Source organism: Schistocerca cancellata, chromosome 2, assembly GCF_023864275.1.
Source record: "Schistocerca cancellata isolate TAMUIC-IGC-003103 chromosome 2, iqSchCanc2.1, whole genome shotgun sequence".
In the NCBI taxonomy this organism is placed as follows: domain Eukaryota; kingdom Metazoa; phylum Arthropoda; class Insecta; order Orthoptera; family Acrididae; genus Schistocerca; species Schistocerca cancellata.
Window position 1 is genome coordinate 642,442,703 of NC_064627.1, and position 25,247 is coordinate 642,467,949.

Here is a 25,247-nt window from a genome sequence, read left to right on the forward strand (position 1 = left end):
TGTTGTCTACTTCCGAGTTGTTCTCGGATTGTGTGAGCCCGTGGTCTAGTGCTAGCCGGCACGGTAGCTCAGCGTGTTCGGTCAGAGAGCCGGTTGGCCTCTGTAATAAAAAAACTGAGTGGAAGGATCAACCAACGAACTTGAACAGGATGTCCTTCGACGTCCGCAATGACCAAACACAACGATCGATAATGAACAATAAAAAAAAAGAAAAGAAAAAATGGTAATCGTCATGCATTCTAAGCTTATGGTCTCCTGTTCGTGTCCAACAATTTTTTTTTTCCACATTTCGGTCTAAAGTTATGATTCTGATTGAGCGTCGAAGATAATTCGCTTAACATTCTACCCACCAGCAATGACAAGTATTCCAGAAACAACTCCGCAGGACAGCTCGTGGCTGCGCCGCGATCATAACAGCTTACGCTCGAGCGTTTCCTCACAATGCAGCGGCTACCGGCCACTGGCCAGACGCCACCCGCCGCCTGAAATCCGGCGCCGCCCATGTGAACGCGGCGCCGCGTTGTCAGTGTATGTATCAACTGTCATTTTCGAATTTGAAGTTCTAGTTATCATCTTGCAGTTAAACATTCGATTTTGCATACTTGAAAATCATGAACTACAGTTAAGCATTGTAAAATTGAGTCGCAAGTGGGAAAAGGTGTAACACCTGAAACACAACGTTTATTTTTGGTATAACAGAGGGGTGAATGCAGAGGAGGCAGCTAGAAAGATTTGAACTATGTTTAGAGCGAGTGCTTTTGGTAAAAATACGCCAGAAAAAGATATTCGTGTTTCAACAAAGATCGTTCTGGCATGAATGATTTTCCACATTAAGGAAGTCTCGACTACTGATATATGTGATAGATTACCATTTAACCATCATGCGACATTTGCATTCAACAGGCAAAGTTCAGAAGTCTGGTGTAGGAGTACTGCATGCTCTAATTCGAAACAACAAAAATCAACGGAGTGACTATTATTGAACGTCATCAGGTCACTCATCGAGCATTCCTTTCGGTCGGAGTGTAAGAAAATCGAGCAACAAAACTACATCACCTGTGCTACTGTATGATAACGCACTATGTTGATTTGAGAAACAAAACAATCCAGGAGATTGATAGAAAAGTCGTCTGTCAGGCACTTGTATTGATAGGGAAGTCCTCTCTCAAGCACTTGTCCCTCTCGTCATATATTTGTAAAATTTTACCTTTCCCGCTCTTGATCGATCAACCGTCAAGGCAATTCATTTCTAGACGGAAATTCTCTTAAAACTACTCTGGTTTAATGACATCGTTAGAACCAGTAGGCTTCTACAGGCGTAGAATTTGTAAACAACTTTAGCATTGTCAGATCGTTTTAGATATCGTGATAGAAAATTCTGCTGCTGATTAATTTCTCTTTGATAATTACTGTTGCGTTTAGTAAACTAATGGAAAATGCAATTAAAATATTCACTGTACTAATATAAATTAAATTCAGCTTCCTACAGAAACATCACGACGGCAGTCTATCTTAAAAAAGCATTATGTGTCTGTGAGACGATCGAACCTATTTTAACACGAATTAGTAGGATATTACCAACTTTTGACTTCGAAAAGATCTGTATTTATTTCATTTCCTGTACCATTCGCAAGATTATGAAAATGTGACATTTCATAGGTAAAATTATGTATTCACAACAACAAAAAATATGTCGGCAGAAAACAAAAGTGGCATTATGAATTTGGCAGTACCGTAAGGTTTTCGCTCTGACACTAAGAGTTACTGAAAGTAGCAAGACGAATTTTGCTCGAGCGTTGTCTTACGATTCCCTTATTGAGTTTTTATCAGCCTGCTTGTAGCTGTGCTACAAAAGAATTAAAAATCTGGCTTTCAGCGAGTCGCGAATGGCGAACGAAAGCAGCTTGCACCTGTTAGCTAAGCATGTTACCTGGGAACTGGTTTTTTCCTAAACTGGGAAGACGTCCTTTTGTGGTTGAATTGTTGGCAAATGTCAGTCAGACGTGTGCCGTTGGTCTAAGTGTTACGGTGTGTTGAATTTGTGCCAATGATTTTTCTACAGGTTTCTTCTGTCCCAAATAGAGAGTTGAAGTATCCCACTAGTATTTTCACGTCATCCTGGTGAATTTTGCTCATAGTATTTTCGAGTGTGTTCCAAAATTTTTCGACATTTTCGGAGTTTTTCTTATTTTCGATGTTGGTGGGGACACGTGCATTGATGAGTGTATATTTTTTACTGTGGCTCTGAATGAGCATAGTCATAAGTCGCTTGTTGATGGGCCGGCCACGGTGGCCGAGCGGTTCTAGGCGCTTCAGTTCGGAACCGCGCGACTGCTACGGTCGATGGTTCGAATCCAGCCTCGGGCATGGAAGTGTGTGATGTCCTTAGGTTAATTTAGGTTTAATTAGTTCTAAGTTCCAGGGGACTGATGACTTCCGGTGTTAAGTCCCATAGTGCTCAGAGTCATTTGAACCTTTTCATTGTTGATGGGTGTGATTTCTTTGACAGAGTTGATGATAGATCTGTGTTCGAGAAATGCAATGCCGAAGATTGGTACGCCTTTCGCTACCTTTTGTTGTATTTTGATTTTGAAGACGCAATGGTTTCCCTAATGCAAGGTTTCATTTTCAGTTAGTCGGGGTTCTTGAAGAGCAAGGATGTGAATTTTTTGTCGGTGGATTTCTTTTGTGAGATTATTTAGTTTTCGTGTTTGGATCGTTGGATCGATATTTACTTTTAAATGTATGTTTCTTCCTTGTGGGGAAATTTACCAGAGATCTTCGATATTCTCTGCCGTGCTAACCTGGACTCCCCAGAATTCGAAAATCCAACTGCCGCCTGTCGACAGCCGGGTTGTGTACCACCTGGGGTAAAGTTGACTTTGCTTGCGTAGTTCATGTTTGCTTGTGTTTCATTGGTTTGGCTTGGGTGATACGAGGACCGGACAGGACCAGAGGGTGTTGAAGCCTTTGAAAGCAAATATTTTCAGCCAAGCTCATTGAGCTAAGAGACGGTGACCAGAGTAGCGGTCAATTTCACTCAGACGTGTCTGGATTTTGGGTTCAACGGATTTGGTAGCCGTTCAGGATTGTGTTAGTATTTGGTTCACCCCTAGTATTTGATTTCCTCGGTACCACCCATATGGGGGAGGGTTTCCTATACCCGCCACACGCGATTATTATTATTATTATTATTATTATTGTCATTATGTCATCAGCAAATCCGATATGGTGAATCTTCCCACCACTGAAATAGATGTGTATTGTTCGATTCAGTATTTCCATCACATAAATGTGGGTTATAATTACGTTACATTGCTGCTAGAAGACATATTTCTCACTTTTTCTTAGCCAGTTGCTACCTGTTACTCCATCATAGGAATTTATGTGCGCAGCATTGTTGCAATACAGACGTTCAAATTATCCGATTTCTGTAATTTCGTTTCGATACCAGACAGTTCTAATCGGATTCAGCTAGGCAGTCTTAATGTGGATATCTGACTACGACTCTCATCATGTGATAGACTGGGCAAATCACATTCTTAATCGGACTGTTGAATATAGATCACTTATCTCTGATAGGGCCTGAATTCTTAAACACTGTGGAAAATAATAATCCAATGTGCTTATTACAAATACGTTATTTAAATATAAATACATGGACTAACGAGATAATAGTTTATTTACAGGAGCAGAGCCCCATCCATCATAGCAGAGCAGTGCGTGATTGGTTTCAGGCCCAAGAGAGGATAAAGCTGTTGCCGTTTGTTCCACGATCACCAAACATCAACCAGATAGAGAATATGTGGGCAGAGGTAACAAGGCCATTGCCACGTGGATCTACAAAAGCAAGCGACCTTTGGACAAATATAGAAAACATATGTTGGGAAGTAAACCATCACGCTACACTGTCGACGACTTAATGAAATCAATTCCCTAAGCCTTCCAGAAATCTTACGTAATGATCGTGGGTGGGTTGGTTACTAAAAGTATAAAAAAATGTTCAAATGTGTGTGAAGTCTTATGGGACTCAACTGCTAAGGTCATCACTACCTAAGCTTACACACTACTTAACCTAAATTATCCTAAGGACAAACACACACACTCATGCCCGAGGGAGGACTCGAACCTCCGCCGGGATCAGCCACGCAGCCCATGACTGCAGCGCCCTAGACCGCTCGGCTAATCCCGCGCGGCTACTTAAAGTATACTCGTCCACAAAACCCATGTGGACAATTATCTGATAATCGGTCAAGATTTGCTTTGTGGCAGCTCTTTACCATACAAGACCATTTACTTTCAGGCTCCTCCTTACAATTCTTGCAGTGCAAGCTAATTGAAAAAACTCATCCACTCGACGCTAACTGAGGAACTGACTGGTGCATGTGTTGTTCAACACACAGTAGTTGTCAGCCTCACTAGAATCAATGACTGTGTGTCTGTGTGTGTGTGTGTGTGTGTGTGTGTGTGTGTGTGTGTGTGTGTGTGTGTGTGTGTGTGTTTTCGTGTTCATGCACAATCTGAATCAATACTATTAACATTAGAGAGACAACCAACAATAAATAATTCATCAAATATGACTGTAAAGTATTTTAATGCGATGGGAAGTTACTAACTGAATTTTCACCCAACCCACGTCCAGAATATTACGTTAAGTAAGATGTATTAACTCCATAGTATCGTTAGCAGAGACAGTGCGCTCTTGTTGTCGAGGCTCGCGACAAGCGCAGCGATCAGCAGTGCCCAATGCCGCCGCGATTTGTTTATGTTGGCTGAGCGTGGACACTGCAGCAGACGCTTCGCCATAAACAGAAAGAAATCACCTTGTCTCTGACCGCAGTGAGCGGATATCACTGCCTGCGTGTTCTTATAGTAACCAACGTGAGACTCTACTCACAGGAGCCATGGAGCAATTGCAATGGGTATCATGTCATTAGTCATCAGAATATTAACCAGTGATGAAATGTCCACTCTATATGAATCCCAAGAAAATAGGAACCTTCTCACAAAGGAATGTGAGGTGATATCAAAATTTATCCAACATACAAAAATTAACTGCAGGGCTTTCATGTATGCAGTAGTAGCACACAAGGAAATATTATGTCTTGGAAGCGTATATTTCATTTCTTCTTCTCATTTTAACGCCCTTGTTTTAGTATGAAGTGGGAAAATAAACACGGAAAACTCAAGTTCCTGAGAAGCATATAAGTCATTTCCTCTTCTCATATCATAACCTTTGTTTTAGTATGAGGTAAAAAAATAAACAGTTTAGGGTTCTGAAACATAATATGACACCAGATTCTTATCGTAGGCGCTATCGGAAACGCAAAAAGCAGTGAGCTGTCCATTGTTTTGTCCAAAAGTCTGTTTCCTTTCATGCATTACTCACGTTAGGAGATTCTTATTTAAGGACTTGTGGGCATCAAGTTCTTCAGCAGAACAAGCCTTATGTTATTGTGCTAATTACGGTATGGAAAAAATGCAACAAAAACGAGTTCCCCTGGAGCACATGTCTGTATTCAGCAATGACCGCCAGCTGCCACAACATTTCACAGAATCCTTGCGGCGGGCAACACAACTGTGCGTGCACTTCAGACTTCATTCAGTAAGACGTCAGGAGATGGATGGAATCGTCAAATTAACGTTTCTTTCCGAGTCGTATTCAACCCAGAATGAGGTGTTATTAAGGTAGTTGAACGTTCTAGCAATTACACTTATATAATTCCAATATGAGTATTCAGATAGCCAAAAGAACCCGTTAGTGCGAAACCATGTGGAACTGCATTAACATCAAACTGCAAGAACTTGAGTCAATACGTGGACTCTTCTCATCGCTAGGTGACCTATTACTGATATTTAGGATTCTCACCTGTCTAGGCGTAATGGAAACGGAACTTCAGAGGCGCTTTCCGCTATTCTTGACAAACATGAGAAACTTGTAATCACTGCGAGTTACAACTGCGTGATGATAATGGTTCAGGTTGTCAGTAGTTGTGGTGGTGTTATGCTGTCAAACTGCTTACAGCAACGTTAACGGTGGCGCACATAATTTAGCGCTGACTACCTACCTAAGTAAAGATAGTGTTGTGGCGTCGTCGCTTGTCTTTATTTGGCCTCAGCTTGAGTAATCCGATTTAACGAACACAGTACTACATTCGCGGGCTGCTAATGATACAGTATGACTACAGAGATCATCGTGCGGGTATTACATTAATTCTGCAATGAATTGCTTAAAAAATTTTACCCTCAGCTATGCAGCTGGAATGACTCATTACACAGGTACTCTATGTTGCACTTGGTTAAGTGATCAGTTCGCTGCAATCCTGCTTCTTCTGTTTGTAAATGCTTGTATACGTCAAAAATGATTCAAATGGTTCTGAGTGCTATGGGACTTAACATCTGAGGTGGTCAGTCCGCTAGAACTTAGAACTACTTAAACCTAACTAACCTAAGGACATCAGACACATCCATGTCGGAGACTGGAGTCGAACCTGAGACCGTAGCTCTCGCGCGGTTCCAGACTGTAGCGCTTAGAACCGCTCGGCCACTCTGGCCGGCATACTTGTATACTGACCACTCGTTATTTGACTAAATATGAACTACAATCTAATTCGCATGTATATGGCATGGGTTAGCTCCGGCACGAAGGTAGACTAAGGACTGGCTTCCGTTGGAGTCCCGTTAGTTTGATGGCAAGACTAATGTTCGCAAATCACCTCTATTGCCTCAAAAAACAATTGCATCTTAAATATCGAAGGACCGACGTCCGCACTGTCACAGCGCGTTGAAATACAGCAACGACAGCAGATGAAAATTTGTGACCGACTGAGCTTCGAACCTAGACCTGCTGCTTACTAGACAGACGTTCTGACCACTGCACTATTACTTTTTTTTAAAGTTTGAGAAGAATTTCAGCACCAGGTAGACGGAGGCAAAGAGGGCAGGGGTCGAAAATCCGAGGCCTGGCCACAGTGCCTCCCCCATACCTGTCACTGAGCAGCTGCATTATTCACATGTATTCCATGTTTGCACTCATATATTCCTTTAAATTGTTGAACAAAATTGAAGTAGTAATTAAGGTAAAATAAATTACAGATTGTCGCCTCCAATCGCGTGCGATCCTTGTGGAACATAACTTATAACAGTGAACAGGGTGACGGAAAAATAAATAACAACCATTCATTCAGAAATATATTCACAATTTAAGTTATTATGCACTGGATGCATATGAAGTCTGTAAGGAAGCCATATATTTTTCAACAAATGGAAGAAGTTTCGGAGCCGGAGGGGGTTTGCCAAATTAGAACAGTTGTGATTTAAGAACCGACGTAAAAGAATATTCCAGGAATAAAAAAAAGTGAAAGAATAGTATTCTGCTTCTAATCAATAAAACTGTCCATCTCTTTGTAGCCCACATAAAGCAATAGATAAAAATTTTTTAAAAACATTCCTTATATTTGTTATTCTTCTTCAGCTTAAAATGTTCTTCTGCAATATAAAACATGCACTCTTCTAAGTTCTAAGTTTTGTTTATTACGACGTACCACACAAACTGTCCCAGAAGCCACGAATAACTGTTATTCTTTGCGGACGGGTAACATTTCCAGTCAGGTTTAAAGCTTCAGTTATCGGTATATGACTTTCTGCGGTTCTGTGGATAGTGCTAATTTCTTCGTAGTTCAGTTCCAAATTCTGATTCTATTTTCACATAAGAAGATGTGCGCTACAGTTTCTAGAAGCCCACATTTGTCGCAGTATGAAGATGGTCTCAATTTGATTTTTCATAATCGTTCCGCTGAGGGTATGGTTTCGTTTACAACGTCGCACCATACGGCACTGACTCTAGTTGGTATAATTTTATTGTTGATATTTTTCCAGACATTTCTCCAGTTTTTTGTAGGTTAATTCACCGTAATTGGTTTGTGTAGACGATGTCTGGTAATATAATCATAGACGGTTCTAGTGTTGGTTTGTGCTGGTGGAAGTCTTATACAGCTCCAATCGCCATAGTACTTTTGGACGTAATCTAGGCTGGCGTGCTACATTAACAGGAGCGTTCCTATCTCCAGGATCTAGCGAGAGGAACAGAAGTTTCGTGATGCTTGTCTTAGTGGCATGTATTAGTTTAAAGGCACGTCTTTAATTCCAAGTCCTCTGTTTTGCCTGTGCAAAGTCGCCGTGTGGAAGGGTACTTTGAAGATATTTTGTTTCCACACATACCAAGAGGCTACAGCTAATATTTTATGTGCAGTGACCTGCAGTATCGGTAAGACAGCTGTGACATGATAAATTTTGCTACGTATGTATGTATTTATAAACTGAACTTTCTGCAGTCACTCTAACGATCGCATATCATGGTCCTTCAACACGGTTCCGATGACATTAAGTTTCCGCTCCCAACTGTTCGTGGCCATTCGCTTGGGGTTCGCCCTTAACCACAATCCGAGATGGAGACTCACTTCAGTTACATCTAACCAGTGCGCACTTATTGCACTATTGTAGGAACCGAGATGCAGTATTTTGGATTTAAAATTTTGTAAATTTGTGGTGAGAACGTATGGGACCAAGTAAGCTTACACACTACTTAATCTAACTTAAACACGCTCCTCATCAGACGCGAATTCCCATCTTTGCCGTATACCACATGTGCGGTACTCCCCCCTCCCTCCCCCACCACCCTCCTCGCGGACCATTATTCCACTCGCTCGCGGCCACACTGTATTCCCGCGAGGGTTCGGACGATGTCGTGCGTCAGGGTTCGGACGATGCCGTGCGTCTAGCACTGAAAACTTTAGATGACCCGTCGAGAGCCAAATAATTATACAGGATGTTTCAGGAGAAATAGTAATTATTGTAAGAGATGGTAGTATAGACAAATTGCAGAAACAATGACATATAACATGTGTCCAATTTTTATTGAACATACATATAGCTGGGTTGTAATGTATCTAGAGGTAGCCCTAGATGGAAAAATATTATGAACACCTCACATAAATAATTTGTTCCACTGCGAAAGACAATCTTATAAGCACTAGAAGCTGCTGTAGGGTAAAATTGGGTCTAAACCCAGTACTTACTGGATATACACCTCTGTAAAAAGACCATTGGTAATTTATAGGCCTATAATATGAACAAAGTCGAACAGAAAGTGGCTGCTAGGGAGTCTGGCAAAGTGCAGAGACTGATCTGCTTTCACAAACAGATGGAATTAGCAGGACATCCACTCTTGGGATTGATATTACGCTAGACATGCCAGCCTTACACCTGTGGCTTAAAATGGAGACAGCGGCAGGGACATAAAGGCTAAAAATTGGAAATAGCTGGATATAGTTAGAATATACGGAATCCCAAATTAGTATGGCGCTGGCTCGGGAAATGCCGACTAACTATACAATAACTTGTAGCTGTTTCAATAAACCCTGCCATGTAACAGTTGGAGGCAGGGAGCAGTGGAAGAACGAACCACTAAACCGTGCAGGAGACATAATATAGTGGTTTGCTGAGAGGTCGAGAACAGATGAATGTACCGGGTCTGGTGTACTGCCTAGAATCTCTTTAGGGAAGATGGCCACAGTATTACATGACATCTTCTATCAGCAAATGCACGGAGGAGAATTAGAGTAGACCCTACAAAAATCGTAGCATCCACTTTTATTCAGACAGCCAAGCAGCTCTGAAATCTCTATCAGCCTGTACAACTAGATCGAAGGTCGTTGCAGAATGCCATGAAACATTTTCTTTCGGACGTGTCCGAAAGAACAGACATCACACATATATCCATATACAGGGTGTTTCAGGAGGAATAGTAGATATTTTAGAAGGTGGTAGTACAGACGTAATGCATAAAGAAGTTCCATATAAATGCGTCCACTTTTTATTGAGGACAGAGATACAGCTGTTAGTACACTCTTTGACATAAAACTCGACCGGCGGCCGGCCGCTTCAGAGGCTAAGTCCGCGCCGATCGCGACATGGGACAAAAAAACTGGCCAACTCGCTAATTCTCTAAGTCTGGTTATCTGCACAATCTGGCAACACTGTAGACTGCGGCACTTCCTGGAGGAAAACTTGTCCCAAGATAATGACACTCTAGGCTGGTTACGCCTGTGGTCTTGCGGTAGCGTGCGTTGTTTCTGTTCATAATGTCAGTGGATCGAGAGCAGCTGGCATAAAATATTTTTATAGCCTCTTCTGTCTGAATGCTGAAGACGTGAATGTAATGGTAGCGCAGATTCAATCTATTTCGCTTTGTGACACACCGATATCAAAATTTTATCTAGTAACGATTTTGCGGCAGATTTCCTGCAGACTGTCCTCCTCTGGACGCCGTATGCGGCAAAGCTCCGGGATCCATTTGCTGGCTACTGGCAGCGGCCGTGGCGACAGCAGCGGCGCTGCACTCCCCCGTTCTTGATCGAAAGCGCCTGCTACCGCTCATCGCTTTTGATGATTTAAAACGCTTTATTATTAAATGTTTCTCCACAGAAAATTTCTACAATTTCCATTCACGCTCAAAAGCAACGGAGACAGACAGACGCCCTGATTAGTAGGCGGGTAATCGGCAAGAGCTGAGTATGGCCCGAAATTAATTTTATAGACTGGGACGAAATTAAACCACCTCACTACATTCGATGAATTTATAAATGCTTCATACCTCGTTTCTTTTCCTTTCAAACTTAATTATTTGTGCAACTTTTGGTCAATGTTTGGATGTTTTCGTCAAGCCAGAGTGAGCGTCTGTGGTGTAAAGTGTATTACAGCTCTTGTTTCATTCCTTATGGTAAGTCTATGCGATAAACTGTGTGAATACCTTGCAATGCATGCTCTGTAGCAGTGCAGGCACACTGCACATTTGGAGTTCCATGTACGGGTTCATGAAGTATTTATTGTTGATCGGAAGTGATAGTTAAGGTCATCAGATTTCAACCAGAAAAATTTGTCGTTTTGAAGGTTTCAGAGAACGGAAAGGAATTGCTAACGCCGGTGTTAGAAAACGTCTACAGTTAAATGCTATTGCAAAAATTTAGAAGATGGGAACTATATTAATGAACAGGTGCACTTCATAAACAACCTTCCGACATGTTAGACCTATATGACGAACAAAGCTCAAATTTATATCGTTGACAGTCGGTTTGAATCTTTTCAGGACCTATTTTACAGTGAAGCACCTTGGAATTTGCAAAGCAGAAATCCATGATATTAACTTAATTTACTAAGTCGAAATCGGACGAAGATTGATGTTTAAAGGCATTCTTCAGATTTCGCATAAGAAATTTTTACTAGCAGTTTGCAACTCCATTAATTAAAATGAAAAATAAAAGGTTGTAGTCAGCGGCTTCTACCGTGATTCGAACTTATAGTACAAGCACTGCAACGCACAAGGGAACCTCTGAGCTAACGACACACTGGCGGCCAGAGGCGGACTATAGTCACTGCGATGTTGCCTGAGCCTCAAAACGCAACCTTAAACACACAAACAGAGGAGGTGGAGATTACTGTTTTAACATCCCGTCGACCACGATGTCATTAGAGACGGAGCACCAGCTCGGATTAGGGAAGGATGGGGAAGGAAATCGGCCGTGCCCTTCCTAAGGAACCATCCCGGCATTTTCCTGAAGCGATTTAGGGAAATAATTGAAAACCTAAATCAGGATGGCCGGGCGCGGGATTGCACCGTCGTCCTCCCGAATGCACACACAAACAGGTGTTACTTATGTGAAGAACGCCGTTCTTGGAGTCCAGAAATTAAATATACTTTCTAATTGTGTCATCTTGCAGTGGATTATATCGTACGAGTCTTCGATGTGAAAAACGAATGTCAAGTGAATTTAGCGAGGTAACGCCGACCTACACCCGGAAGTAAATGCACTATCAGAGTGTTGACAAATACTTGCTACGACGCTGCCATTTCTCGGCTCTCTGACGAGGCAGCTCTTCAGCGAAATGCTTGCCGTGATTCTCCGATACGGTTCTTCAGAGTGGAGACGCGCGCGCACGTTTGGTTTTTATGCGGCGTTCTCCCCTGATGGTTTCTGACGTCGCCTTGTGGGCTATGTATACATATGAGACATTCAATTATCATTAATCCAGAATGATACAAGTTTCAGCTTCCGGCGTGGAAGAAGGCTGTTGACGCCGACATTATATCATTTCAACGTAGGGAAAGCAAAACGGATCATTCAATGTTTCTCATTCAACATAAAGCATGTGAGATAAATTTCCGTAACGTTCATAATCATCTAAAAATACAAACGAAGTAAAAATACACCGGAAGCTTATTCGAATTGAATATAATGTAAGATACCAAACGCTTTGCACCTCGATGTCGAATTTGTCCACTTGCAATCGTTTGCAGCATGCACATAGAATGTCATGATTACCACGAGAATGAAGAAATATGTTGGTAAGGATGGAAGCAAGAAGAGACGCAGTCAACAAATATTCTATTCCTCATGGCATTCATTTCATTTGACACGTAAGAAGAGGTAAAGCGGGAATTTACTTTCGTTAACACGAAAGATATGCCGCACATATTGATAACGAGGAAGTCTGCGTCTTCATACGTTTCCTCCTTGAAATCTGTATGCTCTATTATATACTAAGTAGCCCGATCATTGTTTCAGTAATGTTACCCTCTTGTTTGACCCCGTAACGATGAACAGATTCCAAATGCATGTCTCTGCGTGAAAGTAGCTGTTCGAACCCTTCCTGGGTTGTTTTTTGTGTTTTATTGCTTGGAATTCCTGAAGCAGACCACTGTGCCTTCCCCCCTCGTGGGTTAGGTCTCAAAACTAAACCGCTTTGTATCCAATGGCATAATTTATTCATACAGCATCAGCATAAGACTCTTCCGAGTGAGAGAATGACAATAACAATCGTAACAAGAACAAGCAAATAATGAATGATGTTTATTCCAACACAGAACGAGAATGGCTTTAAATATAAAAATCTATATCTATATCCATATCTATTGATCTTTGAGTTGGCACAATGCAAATATATTCTTAGCATTTAGTTACTGAATTTAGTTCTGGATGTTTGCAGAGAAAAGGAAAAGTCGGTACTTCTCGCTAGTGTAATATAATGTGAACCAGCAACTACCCTTTCCTTAGAACACGACTCAAGCAGGTCCTCAAGCAGGCACTGCTGCATTCTGTTCCCTGACATTGCTCTGATGACGGTTAATGCACATAGTTTCGATTATGAAATACAAAACTTATTGTAGGTTAGTTCCTAGGATAGTAACATTGAATTTGCGTTGTAGATGGCACATGAACGTGATGACTATCCATATTACTCATCAATATAAAAAGACAATATTTTGGGAATTTAGCGGGATTACTCAAAATGAATTCTGAAATTGGGTGACTGACCGCACAGGTGCTAAACGTCGTCAAGAGTATACGATGTCCTAATCGCATTAGGAATATGAAGATCGTCTTCGACAGCTCGCAACTTTCACATTGCTATCTCCACCCTACTCCAGACAGCTCTCGGTGGAGTTGCACTACGTTGCCGATGTTATGGAAGGCCTTCAAACCGACAACAGACCACATATTGAAAAATACAAGCGAATTCTCTTGCAGCGTAAGCTTATTGTAACTAATCTAAAAATTATTGGAGAGGAACATTGTCCTATTCAAAAAAAGTAAAATGTTGCACACTATTGACGTCAAACGGACATTATCTATGTCCTGTCTTGTGTCCTACTCATCTATAATATCAAGTGTACTATGAAAATGATTATATATAATGGATTATAAGGTAATGCATTGATACCAGATGGTGGGGGCCGGCCGATGTGGCCGTGCGGTTCTAGGCGCTTCAGTCTGGAACCGCGTGACCGCTACGGTCGCAGGTTCGAATCCTGCCTCGGGCATGGATGTGTGTGATGTCCTTAGGTTAGTTAGGTTTAAGTAGTTCTAAGTTCTAGGGGACTGATGACCTTAGAAGTTAAGTCCCATAGTGCTCAGAGCCATTTGAACCATTTGAACTATTTAACACAAAATGACATTAAAAATTTAAGTTATTCACGAGCAGCTAGTTGAGAATATGTATTAACATTAAATGACACGACGAACCGTCTTGTTCTGCATATGGATTCAAACCCAGCTCATGCAGACTAAGCAAAGATTTCGTGACTGACGGAAACTAACAGTCATTCCTGATTAGGCATACAGAGAGTGATATACCTCGATTTTAGACAGTATCAGTTAGCAAATATCAACTTTAAATTGCATAACGCAAACACTTTTAACAGACGTGAATTCCTACCCAGCATCTATTGTCCCTGTTAACGAACTACGAGAGATGTTAAATATTGCTTCTTCACAAGTAACTTACTTGAAATGCCGTGAGGTAAAGCTGTGTGTTGGACACGGATTCGAACCCGGAACCTAATCGGATTGCCATCGAAGCACAGTCAAATGTGACATATCGGAATTTCGCGGCAGTAACTAGATGTTTTAACTGAAATGACGAGACGAAACATTAATTTTTTCCTTCCCAGGACTCCAACCCGGCACCTATCGCTGTTATATTCTAGAGAAAACTAACGTTAAATATGGGTTTGTTGCACCAGCAGTGACATGTGAGCATGTTTGAACTGAAATAATATGACGAAGAGTTCAGCGCTCACTGGGAATAGAGCCCCACACATATCGTTGTTGACTACACACAAAGAGACGTCAGCTACCGAATTTTTCTCCACCAGCTGCTCAGAATAGCATCTTGAACTTACAGTCATCTCGCAAATAGTTCTGTGTCTCACTGGGAGTTAAAAACGTCGGATATCATTAGTGTTGACAGCGAATGAAAATACATTAAAAATCAAAATTATTATCCACCAGCAGATAGGTGTTCTCATGCTAGAGCTTGATAATACATAATTAAATCTTTAGTGCCGGGCCAGGATTCGATCCCATTCACGCATAATATGTGAAGGTGTTGAGGAATCTGCAGTTTTGAACAAACAACAAATTGTAGTCGAGCTGTATTGCCACGAAGGGATCAAATTCCGCGTTAAGGGCGGTCTGAGTTGCATTCCCAGTTCAGAACCAATTTTATCGACATACAGAAGCCCAAATAAAAGATGGAATAAGTGTCCTGTGACCATACATAGCGTTTGTGTCGTCACTTGAAATAAATAACTAGTATAAGAAAGGTTACTGGTGATAGAGTTTCTACATGTCGCCACTCCAGACTTTATTGTGGTTCAACCTACCGTCTACTTGGTAAAGAAGGAAAATCATCTTTAATGTGAATTTTCAGACCACGCAGCCATTATATCTCCTTCACTTGGTGTAGCCAGGAGAGAATGGAATCTGTCTCTCCCTATCTAAAATCATTGACAGAAGTGGGAATCGAACCCAGACCATAGGTATAACAACCTACCATCCGTCCAACAGACCACGAAATCCTCTTCTCTGCGAGTCATTTTTCTATCGTAACGCAGTTGCGCCACACTGGATGAGAATTCTGACACACAGGCTCCCTGTAGCAATTTGCAGCATGTTCAGTAAATTCATTTACTTGGTTGACCGAATCACCATGAACTAGCTGCCTCGGCTACCCAGTGCATACATTCGACTATTTTGTAATCACAGAAATAAAATCACGTTACTGCCACCTACACACAACTGCCAACATTGTAGGATGCAGAACTTTAAATAGGAAGTGTTCCTTTCCACTTGAGCTATTCTATTGCGCTATCTGTTACTAGAAAACGTCGTTCAGTCCAAAAGAAAAGCTGTAACTGTTTGTCTCTCAGAAGTCAAGACCTGGCCATATGCATAATCTCACAGTGCTGTGGAATCCAAAAGTTCTGGAGGAATAGTTGCCGAGCTCTGGAGCTGTTGTAACTACGTGTCAGCTTGTAGCATAGATAAGATGTCGCGAGTTCGAATACATGCAGTACTACATTTTTTAAAACGCAATTCTGCTCTCTGCTGAAGTTATCAATCTAATGGAACTTTGAACATAATTCCCTTCACTTCTCAACCCAAAGTAGTCGCATGTGGAAAAAGGAATAACTACTGTGACATTTTGTTTTATTCAGGTTTAATAGACAGCAGGCAGCAGATGCATCTCGAAGATGTGCAGGGAGAGCGCATCGTGCCATAATATGTCAGAAAAGTATTTTCTACATTAGCCGTCGTGTGGTAGTGATATTTGATTCTTCTTCAAACTTTGATTGACAGCTTTAACTCAGAACAAATTTTCTACATGCATGTAATCAATAAACTGCATGTGCATTGTCAGACTGTCATAGGTAACATCAGAGAATTCGCATATATCGTTGATGATTAATTTCTCTCTCATATTTACTATTATTTTAACAACACTAAAGGAAACCTTACGAAAATTGTGCACTGTATTATAAGAAATGAAATAAAACTAACCATGATAACCTTACGACGAAAGTATCTGTAAGCAAGCATGCCTCTATCGACACGAATTAATAAAATTCTACTCACTTAGATTTTTATTGGGTCTGTGTTTAATTGGTATGCTGTGTCATACTCAAGAGGTATGCAAATGTGGCATTTCATAAATATAGTTACGTATTCCTAGAAACCCAAAATTCGCTTGTCAGCAGCGGAAAGAGGCGTTACCTGTTGTGCAGCATTGTAAGTTTTTCAACATTGCACTATGAGCTGAAAGCATTTTCTTGCGATTTCCTTATTGATGTTTGATCTGACTGCTTGTAGCTCTTTCACAGAAGGGATAAAAACGTTTCAGTCAGTGAGACTGGAACTGCAAACCGTAACAGACGCTGTTTCACAGCTCAGCACGTTACCACAGAGCTGGCGAGGAGGTATGGGTCTCAGCTTCCTATTACGACGGCAATAGTAACTAGAACTCGTAAACCGCTATTTAAAGGTCGACATTAGTTGCGATTTCCACCTGCAACGACTTTCCTGGGCTGAAAACCGTAAATTTTCAATCTTTTGTTACCCTTCAAGCTATAATAACTCAGATTATTCAATGGAAATGACAGGTAAAATCAAGTGAACTTTGAGGCTTAATTCCGTGCACACCAGGAAGTAACTCGTCGATCACAGAGTTGCCAAACATACGTTGCCTTGTTGCCAAATCTCAGTTACAGTACCAGCAGGAAGAAGACGAACCGATGTGATCCTACAGCGGTCTGGGAAGTGACCATAGCTGGTGTCTCCAAGTCGCGGCTGCTACGGCCTGGAATACGTAATGCGTCTGATTCGCTTTCTGTAACTAGGTTTAGGGACTGGAGCGTAGTTACTAATAATACTCAGAACTGACTGCAAACTGAGCATCATAAATCAGTAACTCTCATTATTGTTTTTATATTTCTTTCGTAAGTGCACTCAAAACTAAGAAAGTCATTCACAGGCGTTTTCGTGCCTCGCCGATAGTCGAGCACAACATACAAATAAAAATAAAAAAGAATGTGTGTGTGTGTGTGTGTGTGTGTGTGTGTGTGTGTGAGAGAGAGAGAGAGAGATAGAGAGAGAGAGAGAGAGAGAGAGAGAGAGAGAGAGAGAGAAATAAAAAGCAATGAGAGAGAGTGTAAAAAATTGTTGTAAAAAAATTGAATCATGGTATTTAAAGAAATCTTTCATTAAAATGAAACGTTCCACATCATTACGAAATGTCGTATTCATGATCTATGGAACAAGAGTTACTCTAATCCCCCTAATCTAATCACATCATATTGATGATTAGCCATGAAGAGTCATGAATTACCGAAAGTTTTGCCAATACCAGTAACCAAATCTAAACTTGAAAATAAAAGACGACAATTTTTGTAATAAACCGTGACTCCTATCAAGACCCTTTCATCCCTGTTATCTAACCACGAAAGATGTCTGATATACCTCCATTCTGAAGTAACAAAGTGTGCATGCATTTAAAGATGAAGTGCATGATGTGAAGTTCTGTGACGGAGATACGAACCCAACACGTAATCCGATTGTTAACTAAGAAAAATCAAATGTTACCTATCGGTTTTTCTTACGAGCCGCTAGGTGTCTGAATCTAAAATAAGGATACAAACTTTTGTGCCTAAGCGACAATCGAACTGCACACCTACCGTGCATCCACGAATATAGCTTAAGTATCAGTTGCTTACTCATGAACAGTAAGATGTGTGCGTGTTTGACCAGAAATAACGACACCTGTTGCGATTGTTGGCAACACATGAACAGACATTGAAATTGCGCGTTAATTTTCACTAGCAGGTGGGTGTGCACTTGATAAAGCTAGAAATGAAATTATGAATATTTTTGTACTGGATCAGGTTTCAGACCCACATACTTACCTTTGGAGGAGACCTAGAGAAGATTGCAGTCTTGGGAAAAGGAACGAAATGACTGAACTATACTGTTCCGAGAGATTCAGATCCTCGAAAGAGGAGATACGAATTCGAATCACAGTCCAGCACCAAATTTTTAAACGTCTCTAGTTCAATCAAGTACAAGTAAAATAAGAGCCCTGTCCCTTTAAATGGCTATCGGTTCATCAAATAAAATAAAATTTTCTAATGTAAGTAAGCTTACTGGCGACTGTATTTCTTTTTACCATGACTTCCGCTGTGTCATTTCCCAACGTAAACCGGCTCTGCCCAGTTGGTAATGAAGGAACGTGATGTTTAATGCGGATTCTGGATTATAACGTCTTTCTCTTGAGGTTACCAGAGGTAAAATAAATCTGTTTGTGCCTCTTAAAAGTAAATGCCTGAACCCACGCATTGCACCTGTGATAGCTCGTTCCACCAGACCATTGTGGCCACATTACCCAGCCCCAGGAGTGTGCTGTAACGGATGATGTGCTTAGCTTACAAAATTAGTCACGGTGGAAAAAATGCGAGTCTATTAAATGGTTAAGTAGAAGCAAGCTTCTGACGCAGAGATTATGCTATTCTCATGTCAGCAGGATGTAAAGACTCTTCTAGGCATCATAGGCTGGATGTGAAGCCATTTTGATTTTTCACAAATTCGGCAAATTTCTTAGTTCGAGAAAATCCACTGTGAAGTGTGAAGTTGCCGGATAATTCGATTATTACTGTTATTATTAATATCATTTTATTCATACTGCTGCTGTAACACAAGTGCTTGAACATCATTTAGTGCCTTTTGGTCACTATAGAAGTAGTTTCCCAAGTACAGGTTCTTTCCCTGTCTACGGAATCCTTTTCATGTTAATATCAAACACCAGCAATTACTCGTAGATTACATTAAAACTAAAGTAATTGACGAAGACGTTACTTGGTAAAAAAAAACGCACTGCCTTTTTTCATTTACTTTTGCCTAGAAATGGCTATCGAGTACTGACAAACCAAAAGGCAAGAGATCTTACTGCCTTCCGATATACGTTGCTGTTAGTTCTTCCACATGATTTGCTCGACATGACCTGTTTCAAGTAGTGTATGACGGACAGTGTTTTAGAAAATCTATTGTTTCCCTTTGCAATAAACAGAAGTATTTTCATTCTAAGCTGTCCAAGTACAAAATTTTCGCAATATTAGTGCAAATTTAATATTCGCTTCTACAATGTATAAAAGTATTTCACAGTCGCAAAACTCGCATTCGAAACGTTGACCTTACACTTAGTCGCTGACCATAAATTCTAGCTTAGTGTGACACCAGTTTAAATAACCTAATGTAGCGAAGACTGTTTGCCAGTGCTCTTTCTCACCGGAAAATACGCAATTGACTCATTTGGCTCCATAAGTACACTGTAACAGTAATTTCTGTGTGAAATTTGTCAGTAAGCTTTCGCCTTCCAACCGGCAAAATACGGAAGAGTACGGCCGGTAAACAATTCACAAAACACGATTTAGTGCCGATAAGACGATTTCTTTAAACATTGTCGAAGCTGAGGGAAACTAGTTTATGCTTAAATCGTCTTAAGCAGCAACGTTCACAGATATCTCAAATAGGAAAAAGCTGAATATCCAGGTACGAAGGTTGTAAAACAAACTTCCCACAGTTTGTGTCAGGTTGATCTTTTCGTCTGATAACACTGCTTAAGTATTTTGTCTAGGAGGTATCACAAGTAGTATCCCTGTAGCTGTGGGAATCATTGGTTGAAAACGAGTTTAACACCAATGGGTACAGTGCTGCTATATTTTCAAAATTATTATCAACCTAAGTCTGAGTTCATCCACAAACTGAGGCGTAATTATAATATTGAAGCTAGGCTGTGTATCCTTGTCTTTCTTGAATGGTCATTGGAAAGCGTTTACACACACGTATACAATACTATGAATACTTCGAACGCTATGGTTAACGTTGCTCTCATAAACTACTTTTTTTTTTAAATTCTTCTGGGTCTTAAGCGTGCAATATGTGTTGTAGATACAGTCTCAGACCAAAAAATTGACCGCCGAGTCGTTCACGTAAGGTGGACAATACAGTCATGCTCCTCTCAGAATTCTATGTCTGGCAATATGCTCGATCTAGCAACATGTAGACTGCGGCACTTCCCAGAGGAAGTCTTGACTCCAGTCTTAGTACATTACTCTTGACTACGACCGTAGTCATGAGGTTAAACGCGAGACCAGCTAATATGATATTGTAGATTCGCTTGAATTACACTCATAGCTCCAGCACCGAGAGGAAAGGGGCGATAAAAATGTTGTCTATATGTGCTTTCGGTCGCCAGACGTCATATTAGCTGGTCTCGCGTTTTACCTCAAGACTACGGTCGTGTTCCATCAGCGGTATGAATAAAATGATATTAATAATAACAGTAATAATCGAATTATCCGGCAACTTCACACTTCACAGTGGATTTTCTCGAACTAAGAAATTTGCTGAATTTGTGAAAAATCAAAATGGCTTCACATCCAGCCTATGATGCCTAGAAGAGTCTTTACATCCTGCTGACATGAGAATAGCATAATCTCTGCGTCAGAAGCTTGCTTCTACTTGACCATTTAATAGACTCGCATTTTTTCCACCGTGACTAATTTTGTAAGCTAAGCACATCATCCGTTACAGCACACTCCTGGGGCTGGGTAATGTGGCCACAATGGTCTGGTGGAACGAGCTATCACAGGTGCAATGCGTGGGTTCAGGCATTTACTTTTAAGAGGCACAAACAGATTTATTTTACCTCTGGTAACCTCAAGAGAAAGACGTTATAATCCAGAATCCGCATTAAACATCACGTTCCTTCATTACCAACTGGGCAGAGCCGGTTTACGTTGGGAAATGACACAGCGGAAGTCATGGTAAAAAGAAATACAGTCGCCAGTAAGCTTACTTACATTAGAAAATTTTATTTTATTTGATGAACCGATAGCCATTTAAAGGGACAGGGCTCTTATTTTACTTGTACTTGATTGAACTAGAGACGTTTAAAAATTTGGTGCTGGACTGTGATTCGAATTCGTATCTCCTCTTTCGAGGATCTGAATCTCTCGGAACAGTATAGTTCAGTCATTTCGTTCCTTTTCCCAAGACTGCAATCTTCTCTAGGTCTCCTCCAAAGGTAAGTATGTGGGTCTGAAACCTGATCCAGTACAAAAATATTCATAATTTCATTTCTAGCTTTATCAAGTGCACACCCACCTGCTAGTGAAAATTAACGCGCAATTTCAATGTCTGTTCATGTGTTGCCAACAATCGCAACAGGTGTCGTTATTTCTGGTCAAACACGCACACATCTTACTGTTCATGAGTAAGCAACTGATACTTAAGCTATATTCGTGGATGCACGGTAGGTGTGCAGTTCGATTGTCGCTTAGGCACAAAAGTTTGTATCCTTATTTTAGATTCAGACACCTAGCGGCTCGTAAGAAAAACCGATAGGTAACATTTGATTTTTCTTAGTTAACAATCGGATTACGTGTTGGGTTCGTATCTCCGTCACAGAACTTCACATTATGCACTTCATCTTTAAATGCATGCACACTTTGTTACTTCAGAATGGAGGTATATCAGACATCTTTCGTGGTTAGATAACAGGGATGAAAGGGTCTTGATAGGAGTCACGGTTTATTACAAAAATTGTCGTCTTTTATTTTCAAGTTTAGATTTGGTTACTGGTATTGGCAAAACTTTCGGTAATTCATGACTCTTCATGGCTAATCATCAATATGATGTGATTAGATTAGGGGGATTAGAGTAACTCTTGTTCCATAGATCATGAATACGACATTTCGTAATGATGTGGAACGTTTCATTTTAATGAAAGATTTCTTTAAATACCATGATTCAATTTTTTTACAACAATTTTTTACACTCTCTCTCATTGCTTTTTATTTCTCTCTCTCTCTCTCTCTCTCTCTCTCTCTCTCTCTATCTCTCTCTCTCTCTCTCACACACACACACACACACACACACACACACACACACACACATTCTTTTTTATTTTTATTTGTATGTTGTGCTCGACTATCGGCGAGGCACGAAAACGCCTGTGAATGACTTTCTTAGTTTTGAGTGCACTTACGAAAGAAATATAAAAACAATAATGAGAGTTACTGATTTATGATGCTCAGTTTGCAGTCAGTTCTGAGTATTATTAGTAACTACTCTCCAGTCCCTAAACCTAGTTACAGAAAGCGAATCAGACGCATTACGTATTCCAGGCCGTAGCAGCCGCGACTTGGAGACACCAGCTATGGTCACTTCCCAGACCGCTGTAGGATCACATCGGTTCGTCTTCTTCCTGCTGGTACTGTAACTGAGATTTGGCAACAAGGCAACGTATGTTTGGCAACTCTGTGATCGACGAGTTACTTCCTGGTGTGCACGGAATTAAGCCTCAAAGTTCACTTGATATTACCTGTCATTTCCATTGAATAATCTGAGTTATTATAGCTTGAAGGGTAACAAAAGATTGAAAATTTACGGTTTTCAGCCCAGGAAAGTCGTTGCAGGTGGAAATCGCAACTAATGTCGACCTTTAAATAGCGGTTTACGAGTTCTAGTTACTATTGCCGTCGTAATAGGAAGCTGAGACCCATACCTCCTCGCCAGCTCTGTGGTAACGTGCTGAGCTGTGAAACAGCGTCTGTTACGGTTTGCAGTTCCAGTCTCACTGACTGAAACGTTTTTATCCCTTCTGTGAAAGAGCTACAAGCAGTCAGATCAAACATCAATAAGGAAATCGCAAGAAAATGCTTTCAGCTCATAGTGCAATGTTGAAAAACTTACAATGCTGCACAACAGGTAACGCCTCTTTCCGCTGCTGACAAGCGAATTTTGGGTTTCTAGGAATACGTAACTATATTTATGAAATGCCACATTTGCATACCTCTTGAGTATGACACAGCATACCAATTAAACACAGACCCAATCAAAATCTAAGTGAGTAGAATTTTATTAATTCGTGTCGATAGAGGCATGCTTGTGTACAGATACTTTCGTCGTAAGGTTATCATGGTTAGTTTTATTTCATTTCTTATAATACAGTGCACAATTTTCGTAAGGTTTCCTTTAGTGTTGTTAAAATAATAGTAAATATGAGAGAGAAATTAATCATCAACGATATATGCGAATTCTCTGATGTTACCTATGACAGTCTGACAATGCACATGCAGTTTATTGATTACATGCATGTAGAAAATTTGTTCTGAGTTAAAGCTGTCAATCAAAGTTTGAAGAAGAATCAAATATCACTACCACACGACGGCTAATGTAGAAAATACTTTTCTGACATATTATGGCACGATGCGCTCTCCCTGCACATCTTCGAGATGCATCTGCTGCCTGCTGTCTATTAAACCTGAATAAAACAAAATGTCACAGTAGTTATTCCTTTTTCCACATGCGACTACTTTGGGTTGAGAAGTGAAGGGAATTATGTTCAAAGTTCCATTAGATTGATAACTTCAGCAGAGAGCAGAATTGCGTTTTAAAAAATGTAGTACTGCATGTATTCGAACTCGCGACATCTTATCTATGCTACAAGCTGACACGTAGTTACAACAGCTCCAGAGCTCGGCAACTATTCCTCCAGAACTTTTGGATTCCACAGCACTGTGAGATTATGCATATGGCCAGGTCTTGGCTTCTGAGAGACAAACAGTTACAGCTTTTCTTTTGGACTGAACGACGTTTTCTAGTAACAGATAGCGCAATAGAATAGCTCAAGTGGAAAGGAACACTTCCTATTTAAAGTTCTGCATCCTACAATGTTGGCAGTTGTGTGTAGGTGGCAGTAACGTGATTTTATTTCTGTGATTACAAAATAGTCGAATGTATGCACTGGGTAGCCGAGGCAGCTAGTTCATGGTGATTCGGTCAACCAAGTAAATGAATTTACTGAACATGCTGCAAATTGCTACAGGGAGCCTGTGTGTCAGAATTCTCATCCAGTGTGGCGCAACTGCGTTACGATAGAAAAATGACTCGCAGAGAAGAGGATTTCGTGGTCTGTTGGACGGATGGTAGGTTGTTATACCTATGGTCTGGGTTCGATTCCCACTTCTGTCAATGATTTTAGATAGGGAGAGACAGATTCCATTCTCTCCTGGCTACACCAAGTGAAGGAGATATAATGGCTGCGTGGTCTGAAAATTCACATTAAAGATGATTTTCCTTCTTTACCAAGTAGACGGTAGGTTGAACCACAATAAAGTCTGGAGTGGCGACATGTAGAAACTCTACCACCAGTAACCTTTCTTATACTAGTTATTTATTTCAAGTGACGACACAAACGCTATGTATGGTCACAGGACACTTATTCCATCTTTTATTTGGGCTTCTGTATGTCGATAAAATTGGTTCTGAACTGGGAATGCAACTCAGACCGCCCTTAACGCGGAATTTGATCCCTTCGTGGCAATACAGCTCGACTACAATTTGTTGTTTGTTCAAAACTGCAGATTCCTCAACACCTTCACATATTATGCGTGAATGGGATCGAATCCTGGCCCGGCACTAAAGATTTAATTATGTATTATCAAGCTCTAGCATGAGAACACCTATCTGCTGGTGGATAATAATTTTGATTTTTAATGTATTTTCATTCGCTGTCAACACTAATGATATCCGACGTTTTTAACTCCCAGTGAGACACAGAACTATTTGCGAGATGACTGTAAGTTCAAGATGCTATTCTGAGCAGCTGGTGGAGAAAAATTCGGTAGCTGACGTCTCTTTGTGTGTAGTCAACAACGATATGTGTGGGGCTCTATTCCCAGTGAGCGCTGAACTCTTCGTCATATTATTTCAGTTCAAACATGCTCACATGTCACTGCTGGTGCAACAAACCCATATTTAACGTTAGTTTTCTCTAGAATATAACAGCGATAG